The sequence below is a fragment of the Phyllobates terribilis genome, unplaced genomic scaffold, assembly GCF_046119375.1.
Source record: "Phyllobates terribilis strain yellow unplaced genomic scaffold, ASM4611937v1 Scaffold_3__8_contigs__length_932513732, whole genome shotgun sequence".
NCBI lineage: Eukaryota > Metazoa > Chordata > Amphibia > Anura > Dendrobatidae > Phyllobates > Phyllobates terribilis.
Window position 1 is genome coordinate 611,095,686 of NW_027362763.1, and position 12,433 is coordinate 611,108,118.

Genomic DNA, 12,433 nt, shown 5'->3' on the forward strand with positions numbered 1-12,433 from the left:
TTGGGGCCCCCATGATATGCGGCATGCATGTGGGGCCCCCATGACATGTGGCATGCATGTGGGGCCCCTATGACATGCGGCATGCATTTGTGGGCCCCAAGACATGCTGCATGCATTTGGGGGCCCCCATGACATGCGGCATGCACGTGGGGCCCCCATGACATTCGGCATGCACGTGGGGCCCCTATGACATGCGGCATGCACGTGGGCCCTCATGACATGCAGCATGCATTTGGGGCCACTATGACATGCAGCATGCATTTGGGGCCCCCATGACATGCGGCATGCATGTGGGACCCCTATGACATGCGGCATGCATTTGGGGGGCCATGACATGCGGCATGCACGTGGGGCCCCCATGACATGCGGCATACATTTGTGACCCCCGTGACATGAGGCATGGACGTGGGGCCCCCATGACATGCGGCAAGCACGTGGGGGCCCAATGACATGCAGCATGTACGTGGCGCCCCCATGACATGCGGAATGCACGTGAGGCCCCCATGACATGAGGAATGCCTGCGGGGCCCCAATGACATGCGGCATGCATGCATTTGGGTCCATGAAATGCGGCATGCATGTGGGGCCCCCATGACATGTGGCATGCATGTGGGGCCCCATGATATGCGGCATGCAGTTGGGGACCCCAATACATGCGGCATGCACGTTGGGGCCCCATGACATGCGGCATGCATTTGGGCCCCATGACATGCAGCATGCACGTGGGGCCCCATGACATGCGGAATGCCTGCGGGGCCCCAATGACATGCGGCATGCACGTTGGGGCCCCATGACATGCGGCATGCATTTGGGCCCCATGACATGCAGCATGCACGTGGGGCCCCATGACATGCGGAATGCCTGCGGGGCCCCAATGACATGCGGCATGCATTTGGGGCCCCGATGACATGCGGCATGCACGTGGGGCCCCTATGACATGCCGCATGCATTTGGGGCCCCCATGACATGCGGCATGCACCTGGGACCCCCATGACATGAGTCATGCATTTGGGGCCGCCATGACATGCGGCATGCATTTGGGGCCCCCATGACATGCGGCATGTATTTGGGTCCCCCATGAAATGCGACTTGCATGTGGGGCCCCCATGACATGCGGCATGCATTGGGGCCTGCACAACATGCTGCATGCATTTGGGGTACCTGAGACATGTGGCATGCACATGGGGCCCCCATAACATGCTGCATGCATTTGGGGTGCCCGAGACATGCGGCATGCACGTGGGGCCCCAATGACATGCGGCATGCATGCAGGGCCCTCATGACATGCGGCATTCATGTGGGGCCCCCATGATATGTGGCATGCATGTGGGACCCCCATGATATGTGGCATGCATTTGGGGCCCCCATGACATGCGGAATGCATGTAGGGCCCCCATGAAATGCGCCATGCATGTGGGGCCCCTATGACATGCGGCATGCATTTGTGAGCCCCAAGACATGCGGCATGCACCTGGGGCCCCCATGACAATGTGCATGCGTTTGGGGACCCCATGATATGCGGCATGCATTTGGGGCCCCCATGACTTGAGGCATGCATTTGGGGCCCCCATGACATGTGGCATGCATGTAGGGCCCCCATGAAATGCGCCATGCATGTGGGGCCCCTCTGACATGCGGCATGCATTTGTGAGCACCAAGACATGCGGCATGCACGTGGGGCCCCCATGACATGCTTCATGCATTTATGGCCCCCATAACATGCGGCAAGCATTTGGGCCACCATGTTATGCGGCATGCATTTGGGGCCCCCATGACTTGAGGCATGCATTTGGGGCCCCGATGACATGCAGCATGCATGTGGGGCCCCCATGACATGCGGCATGCATTTGGGGCCTGCATAACATGCTGCATGCATTTGGGGTACCTGAGACATGCGGCATGCACGTGGGGCCCCTATGACATGCCGCATGCATTTGGGGCCCCCATTATATGCGGCATGCATGTAGGGCCCCCATGAAATGTGAAATGCATGTGGGGCCCCTATGACATGCGGCATGCATTTGTGAGCCCCAAGACATGCGGCATGCACGTAGGGCCCCCATGATATGCCGCATGCATTTGGGGCCCCCATGACATGCGGCATGCACCTGGGACCCCCATGACATGAGTCATGCATGTGGGGCCCCCATGACATGCGGCATGCATGTGGGGCCCTCATGACATGCCGCATGCATTTGGGGCCCCCATTATATGTGGCATGCATGTGGGGCCCCCATGATATGTGGCATGCATGTGGGGCCCCCATGACATGCGGCATGCATGTGGGGCCCTCATGACATGCGGCATGCATTTGGGGCCCCCATTATATGTGGCATGCATGTGGGGCCCCCATGACATGCGGCATGCATTTGGGGCCCCCATGACATGCGGCATGTATTTGGATCCCCCATGAAATGCGACTTGCATGTGGGGCCCCCATGACATGCGGCATGCATTTGGGGCCCTCATGACATGTGGCATGCATTTGGGGCCCCCATGACATGCGGCATGCATTTGGGGCCCCCATGACATGCGGAATGCACGTGGGGCCCCCATGACATGCGGCATGCATTTGGGTCTCCCATGAAATGCGGCGTGCATGTGGGGCCCCCATGACATGCGGCATGCATTTGGGTCCCCCATGAAATGCGGCGTGCATGTGGGGCCCCCATGACATGCGGCATGCATTTGGGGCCCTCATGACATGCGTCATGCATTTGGGGCCTCCATGACATGCGGCATGCATGTAGGGCCCCCATGACATGCGGCATGCAGGCGGGGCCCTCATGACATGCGGCATGCATTTGGGGCCTCCATGACATGTGGCATGCATGTGGGTCCCCATGACATGCGGCATGCATGTGGGGCCCCCATGACATGCGGCATGCATTTGGGCCCCCATGACATGCGGCATGCATTTGGGGCCTGCACAACATGCTGCATGCATTTGGGGTACCTGAGACATGTGGCATGCACATGGGGCCCCCATAACATGCTGCATGCATTTGGGGTGCCCGAGACATGCGGCATGCACGTGGGGCCCCAATGACATGCGGCATGCATGCGGGGCCCTCATGACATGCGGCATTCATGTGGGGCCCCCATGATATGTGGCATGCATGTGGGACCCCCATGATATGTGGCATGCATTTGGGGCCCCCATGACATGCGGAATGCATGTAGGGCCCCCATGAAATGCGCCATGCATGTGGGGCCCCTATGACATGCGGCATGCATTTGTGAGCCCCAAGACATGTGACATGCACCTGGGGCCCCCATGACAATGTGCATGCGTTTGGGGACCCCATGATATGCGGCATGCATTTGGGGCCCCCATGACTTGAGGCATGCATTTGGGGCCCCCATGACATGTGGCATGCATGTAGGGCCCCCATGAAATGCGCCATGCATGTGGGGCCCCTCTGACATGCGGCATGCATTTGTGAGCACCAAGACATGCGGCATGCACGTGGGGCCCCCATGACATGCTGCATGCATTTGAATCCCCCATTACATGCGCCATGCATGTGGGGCCCCCATGACATGCTCCATGCATGTGGGGCCCCTATGACATGAGGCATGGATTTGGGGGGCCCCATGACATGCAGCATGCACGTGGGGCCCCCATGATATGCGGCATACATTTGTGGCCCCCGTGTCATGAGGCATGCACGTGGGGCCCCCATGATATGCGGCAAGCACGTGGGGCCCCAATGACATGCAGCATTCACGTGGGACCGCCATAACATGCGGAATGCACGTGAGGCCCCCATGACATGCGGAATGCCTGCGGGGCCCCGATGACATGCGGCATGCACGCTGGGCCCCCATGACATGCGTCATGCATTTATGGCCCCCATAACATGCGGCAAGCATTTGGGCCACCATGTTATGCGGCATGCATTTGGGGCCCCCATGACTTGAGGCATGCATTTGGGGCCCCGATGACATGCAGCATGCATGTGGGGCCCCCATGACATGCGGCATGCATTTGGGGCCTGCATAACATGCTACATGCATTTGGGGTACATGAGACATGCGGCATGCACGTGGGGCCCCTATGACATGCCGCATGCATTTGGGGCCCCCATTATATGCGGCATGCATGTAGGGCCCCCATGAAATGTGCCATGCATGTGGGGCCCCTATGACATGCGGCATGCATTTGTGAGCCCCAAGACATGCGACATGCACGTGGGGCCCCCATGACATGCTGCATGCATTTGGGGTGCCCGAGACATGCGGCATGCACGTGGGGCCCCTATGACATGCCGCATGCATTTGGGGCCCCCATGACATGCGGCATGCACCTGGGACCCCCATGACATGAGTCATGCATGTGGGGCCCCCATGACATGCGGCATGCATGTGGGGCCCTCATGACATGCGGCATGCATTTGGGGCCCCCATTATATGCGGCATGCATGTGGGGCCCCCATGATATGTGGCATGCATTTGGGGCCCCCATGACTTGAGGCATGCATTTGGGGCCCCTATGACATGCCACATGCATTTGGGGCCCCCATTACATGTGGCATGCACATGGGGCCCCCATGACATGTGGCATACGCTTGGGGCCCCAATGACATGTGGCATGAGTTTGAATCCCCCATGACATGCGGCATGCACGTGGGCCCCCATGACATGAGTCATGCATTTGGGGCCGCCATGACATGCGGCATGCATTTTGGGCCCCCATGACATGCGGCATGCATTTGTGTCCACAATGAAATGAGGCATGCATGTGGGGCCCCCAGGACATGCGGCATGCATTTGGGGCATCCATGACATGTGGTATGCACGTGGGGCCTCTATGACATGCCGCATGCATTTGGGGCACCCATGACATGCGGCGTGCATTTGGGACCCCCATGACATGCGTCATGCATTTGGATCCCCCATTACATGCTGCATGCAAGTGGGGCCCCATGACAAGCGGCATGCATGTGGGCCCCCCATGACATGCGGAATGCATGTGGGGCCCCTATGACATGCGGCATGCATGTGGGACCCCCATGACATGCGGCATGCACGTGGGACCCCCATGACATGCGGCATGCACGTGGGGCCCCCATGACATGCGGCATGCATGTGGGGCCCCCATTACATGCTCCATGCATGTGGGGCCCCTATGACATGCGGCATACATTTGGGGTGGCCCATGACATGCGGCATGCACGTGGGGCCCCCATGACATGCGGCATACATTCGTGGCCCCCGTGACATGAGGCATGCACGTGGGCCCCCATGACATGCGGCAATCACGTGGGGCCCCAATGACATGCAGCATGCACGTGGGACCCCAATGACATGCGGAATGCACGTGAGTCCCCCATGACATGCGGAATGCCTGCGGGGCCCCAATGACATGCGGCATGCATGCGGGGCCCTCATGACATGCGGCATGCATGTGGGGCCCCCATTATATGTGGCATGCATTTGGGGCCCCCATGACTTGAAGCATGCATTTGGGGCCCCCATGACATGCGGCATGCATGTAGGGCCCCCATGAAATGCGCCATGCATGTGGGGCCCCTATGACATGCGGCATGCATTTGTGGGCCCCAAGACATGCGGCATGCATATGGGGCCCCCATGACATGCTGCATGCGTTTGGGGCCCCTAAGATATGCGGCATGCATTTGGGGCCCCTATGACTTGAGCCATGCATTTGGGGCCCCCATGACATGCGGCATGTACGTGGGCCCCTCATGACATGCAGGATGCATTTGGGGCCCCCATGACATGCGGCATGCATGTAGGCCCCCATGAAATGCGCCATGCATGTGGGGCCCCTATGTCATGCGGCATGCATTTGTGGACCCCAAGACATGCGGCATGCACGTGGGGCCTCCATGGCATGCGACATGAATTTGGGAGCCCCAATACATGCGGCATGCATTTGGGGCCTGCATAACATGCTGCATGCATTTGGGGTACCTGAGACATGCGGCATGCACATGAGGCCCCCATAACATGCTGCATGCATTTGGGGCCCCATTACATGTGGCATGCAAATGGGGCCCCCATGACATGCGACATATGCTTGGGGCCCCAATGACATGCGGCATGAGTTTGGATCCCCCATAACATGCGGCATGCACGTGGGGCCCCCATGACATGCGGAATGCCTGCGGGGCCCCGATGACATGCGGCATGCACGCTGGGCCCCCATGACATGTGTCATGCATTTATGGCCCCCATAACATGCGGCAAGCATTTGGGCCACCATGTTATGCGGCATGCATTTGGGGCCCCCATGACTTGAGGCATGCATTTGGGGCCCCGATGACATGCAGCATGCATGTGGGGCCCCCATGACATGTGGCATGCATTTGGGGCCTGCATAACATGCTGCATGCATTTGGGGTACCTGAGACATGCGGCATGCACGTGGGGCCCCTATGACATGCCGCATGCATTTGGGGCCCCCATTATATGCGGCATGCATGTAGGGCCCCCATGAAATGTGCCATGCATGTGGGGCCCCTATGACATGCGGCATGCATTTGTGAGACCCAAGACATGCGGCATGCACGTGGGGCCCCCATGACATGCTGCATGCATTTGGGGTGCCCGAGACATGCGGCATGCACGTGGGGCCCCTATGACATGCCGCATGCATTTGGGGGCCCCATGACATGCGGCATGCACCTGGGACCCCCATGACATGAGTCATGCATTTGGGGCCGCCATGACATGCGGCATGCATTTGGGGCCCCATGACATGCGGCATGTATTTGGATCCCCCATGAAATGCGACTTGCATGTGGGGCCCCCATGCCATGCGGCATGCATTTGGGGCCCTCATGACATGTGGCATGCATTTGGGGCCCCCATGACATGCGGCATGCATTTGGGGCCCCCATGACATGCGGAATGCACGTGGGGCCCCCATGACATGCGGCATGCATTTGGGTCCCCCATGAAATGCGGCGTGCATGTGGGGCCCCCATGACATGCGGCATGCATTTGGGTCCCCCATGAAATGCGGCGTACATGTGGGGCCCCCATGACATGCGGCATGCATTTGGGGCCCTCATGACATGCGTCATGCATTTGGGGCCCCCATGACATGCGGCATGCATGTAGGGCCCCCATGACATGCGGCATGCAGGCGGGGCCCTCATGACATGCGGCATGCATTTGGGGCCTCCATGACATGTGGCATGCATGTGGGTCCCCATGACATGCGGCATGCATGTGGGGCCCCCATGACATGCGGCATGCATTTGGGCCCCCATGACATGCGGCATGCATTTGGGGCCTGCACAACATGCTGCATGCATTTGGGGTACCTGAGACATGTGGCATGCACATGGGGCCCCCATAACATGCTGCATGCATGCGGGGCCCTCATGACATGCGGCATTCATGTGGGGCCCCCATGATATGTGGCATGCATGTGGGACCCCCATGATATGTGGCATGCATTTGGGGCCCCCATGACATGCGGAATGCATGTAGGGCCCCCATGAAATGCGCCATGCATGTGGGGCCCCTATGACATGCGGCATGCATTTGTGAGCCCCAAGACATGCGGCATGCACCTGGGGCCCCCATGACAATGTGCATGCGTTTGGGGACCCCATGATATGCGGCATGCATTTGGGGCCCTCATGACATGCGGCATTCATGTGGGGCCCCCATGATATGTGGCATGCATGTGGGACCCCCATGATATGTGGCATGCATTTGGGGCCCCCATGACATGTGGCATGCATGTAGGGCCCCCATGAAATGCGCCATGCATGTGGGGCCCCTCTGACATGCGGCATGCATTTGTGAGCACCAAGACATGCGGCATGCACGTGGGGCCCCCATGACATGCTGCATGCATTTGAATCCCCCATTACATGCGCCATGCATGTGGGGCCCCCATGACATGAGGCATGGATTTGGGGGGCCCCATGACATGCAGCATGCACGTGGGGCCCCCATGATATGCGGCATACATTTGTGGCCCCCGTGTCATGAGGCATGCACGTGGGGCCCCCATGATATGCGGCAAGCACGTGGGGCCCCAATGACATGCAGCATTCACGTGGGACCGCCATAACATGCGGAATGCACGTGAGGCCCCCATGACATGCGGAATGCCTGCGGGGCCCCGATGACATGCGGCATGCACGCTGGGCCCCCATGACATGCGTCATGCATTTATGGCCCCCATAACATGCGGCAAGCATTTGGGCCACCATGTTATGCGGCATGCATTTGGGGCCCCCATGACTTGAGGCATGCATTTGGGGCCCCGATGACATGCAGCATGCATGTGGGGCCCCCATGACATGCGGCATGCATTTGGGGCCTGCATAACATGCTACATGCATTTGGGGTACCTGAGACATGCGGCATGCACGTGGGGCCCCTATGACATGCCGCATGCATTTGGGGGCCCCATTATATGCGGCATGCATGTAGGGCCCCCATGAAATGTGCCATGCATGTGGGGCCCCTATGACATGCGGCATGCATTTGTGAGCCCCAAGACATGCGGCATGCACGTGGGGCCCCTATGACATGCCGCATGCATTTGGGGCCCCCATGACATGCGGCATGCACCTGGGACCCCCATGACATGAGTCATGCATGTGGGGCCCCCATGACATGCGGCATGCATGTGGGGCCCTCATGACATGCGGCATGCATTTGGGGCCCACATTATATGCGGCATGCATGTGGGGCCCCCATGATATGTGGCATGCATTTGGGGCCCCCATGACTTGAGGCATGCATTTGGGGCCCCTATGACATGCCACATGCATTTGGGGCCCCCATTACATGTGGCATGCACATGGGGCCCCCATGACATGTGGCATACGCTTGGGGCCCCAATGACATGTGGCATGAGTTTGAATCCCCCATGACATGCGGCATGCACGTGGGCCCCCATGACATGAGTCATGCATTTGGGGCCGCCATGACATGCGGCATGCATTTGGGGCCCCCATGACATGCGGCATGCATTTGTGTCCACAATGAAATGAGGCATGCATGTGGGGCCCCCAGGACATGCGGCATGCATTTGGGGCATCCATGACATGTGGTATGCACGTGGGGCCTCTATGACATGCCGCATGCATTTGGGGCCCCCATGACATGCGGCGTGCATTTGGGACCCCCATGACATGCGTCATGCATTTGGATCCCCCATTACATGCTGCATGCAAGTGGGGCCCCATGACAAGCGGCATGCATGTGGGCCCCCCATGACATGCGGAATGCATGTGGGGCCCCTATGACATGCGGCATGCATGTGGGACCCCCATGACATGCGGCATGCACGTTGGACCCCCATGACATGCGGCATGCACGTGGGGCCCCCATGACATGCGGCATGCATGTGGGGCCCCCATGACATGCTCCATGCATGTGGGGCCCCTATGACATGCGGCATACATTTGGGGGGGCCCATGACATGCGGCATGCACGTGGGGCCCCCATGACATGCGGCATACATTCGTGGCCCCCGTGACATGAGGCATGCACGTGGGGCCCCCATGACATGCGGCAATCACGTGGGGCCCCAATGACATGCAGCATGCACGTGGGACCCCAATGACATGCGGAATGCACGTGAGTCCCCCATGACATGCGGAATGCCTGCGGGGCCCCAATGACATGCGGCATGCATGCGGGGCCCTCATGACATGCGGCATGCATGTGGGGCCCCCATTATATGTGGCATGCATTTGGGGCCCCCATGACTTGAAGCTTGCATTTGGGGCCCCCATGACATGCGGCATGCATGTAGGGCCCCCATGAAATGCGCCATGCATGTGGGGCCCCTATGACATGCGGCATGCATTTGTGGGCCCCAAGACATGCGGCATGCATATGGGGCCCCCATGACATGCTGCATGCGTTTGGGGCCCCTAAGATATGCGGCATGCATTTGGGGCCCCTATGACTTGAGCCATGCATTTGGGGCCCCCATGACATGCGGCATGTACGTGGGCCCCTCATGACATGCAGGATGCATTTGGGGCCCCCATGACATGCGGCATGCATGTAGGCCCCCATGAAATGCGCCATGCATGTGGGGCCCCTATGTCATGCGGCATGCATTTGTGGACCCCAAGACATGCGGCATGCACGTGGGGCCTCCATGGCATGCTGCATTCATTTGGGGCCCCCATGATATGCGGCATGCATTTGGGGCCCCATGACTTGAGGCATGCATTTGGGGCCCCCATGACATGCGGCATGCATTTGAATCCCCCATTACATGCGGCATGCACGTTGGGCCCCCATGACATGCGGCATGCATTTGGGGCCCCCATGACATGTGGAATGCACGTGGGGCCCCTATGCCATGCGACATGAATTTGGGAGCCCCAATACATGCGGCATGCATTTGGGGCCTGCATAACATGCTGCATGCATTTGGGGTACCTGAGACATGCGGCATGCACATGAGGCCCCCATAACATGCTGCATGCATTTGGGGCCCCATTACATGTGGCATGCAAATGGGGCCCCCATGACATGCGACATATGCTTGGGGCCCCAATGACATGCGGCATGAGTTTGGATCCCCCATAACATGCGGCATGCACGTGGGGCCCCCATGACATGCGGAATGCCTGCGGGGCCCCGATGACATGCGGCATGCACGCTGGGCCCCCATGACATGCGTCATGCATTTATGGCCCCCATAACATGCGGCAAGCATTTGGGCCACCATGTTATGCGGCATGCATTTGGGGCCCCCATGACTTGAGGCATGCATTTGGGGCCCCGATGACATGCAGCATGCATGTGGGGCCCCCATGACATGTGGCATGCATTTGGGGCCTGCATAACATGCTGCATGCATTTGGGGTACCTGAGACATGCGGCATGCACATGGGGCCCCTATGACATGCCGCATGCATTTGGGGCCCCCATTATATGCGGCATGCATGTAGGGCCCCCATGAAATGTGCCATGCATGTGGGGCCCCTATGACATGCGGCATGCATTTGTGAGCCCCAAGACATGCGGCATGCACGTGGGGCCCCCATGACATGCTGCATGCATTTGGGGTGCCCGAGACATGCGGCATGCACGTGGGGCCCCTATGACATGCCGCATGCATTTGGGGGCCCCATGACATGCGGCATGCACCTGGGACCCCCATGACATGAGTCATGCATTTGGGGCCGCCATGACATGCGGCATGCATTTGGGGCCCCCATGACATGCGGCATGTATTTGGATCCCCCATGAAATGCGACTTGCATGTGGGGCCCCCATGCCATGCGGCATGCATTTGGGGCCCTCATGACATGTGGCATGCATTTGGGGCCCCCATGACATGCGGCATGCATTTGGGTCCCCCATGAAATGCGGCGTACATGTGGGGCCCCCATGACATGCGGCATGCATTTGGGGCCCTCATGACATGCGTCATGCATTTGGGGCCCCCATGACATGCGGCATGCATGTAGGGCCCCCATGACATGCGGCATGCAGGCGGGGCCCTCATGACATGCGGCATGCATTTGGGGCCTCCATGACATGTGGCATGCATGTGGGTCCCCATGACATGCGGCATGCATGTGGGGCCCCCATGACATGCGGCATGCATTTGGGCCCCCATGACATGCGGCATGCATTTGGGGCCTGCACAACATGCTGCATGCATTTGGGGTACCTGAGACATGTGGCATGCACATGGGGCCCCCATAACATGCTGCATGCATTTGGGGTGCCCGAGACATGCGGCATGCACGTGGGGCCCCAATGACATGCGGCATGCATGCGGGGCCCTCATGACATGCGGCATTCATGTGGGGCCCCCATGATATGTGGCATGCATGTGGGACCCCCATGATATGTGGCATGCATTTGGGGCCCCCATGACATGCGGAATGCATGTAGGGCCCCCATGAAATGCGCCATGCATGTGGGGCCCCTATGACATGCGGCATGCATTTGTGAGCCCCAAGACATGCGGCATGCACCTGGGGCCCCCATGACAATGTGCATGCGTTTGGGGACCCCATGATATGCGGCATGCATTTGGGGCCCCCATGACTTGAGGCATGCATTTGGGGCCCCCATGACATGTGGCATGCATGTAGGGCCCCCATGAAATGCGCCATGCATGTGGGGCCCCTCTGACATGCGGCATGCATTTGTGAGCACCAAGACATGCGGCATGCACGTGGGGCCCCCATGACATGCTGCATGCATTTGAATCCCCCATTACATGCGCCATGCATGTGGGGCCCCCATGACATGCTCCATGCATGTGGGGCCCCTATGACATGAGGCATGGATTTGGGGGGCCCCATGACATGCAGCATGCACGTGGGGCCCCCATGATATGCGGCATACATTTGTGGCCCCCGTGTCATGAGGCATGCACGTGGGGCCCCCATGATATGCGGCAAGCACGTGGGGCCCCAATGACATGCAGCATTCACGTGGGACCGCCATAACA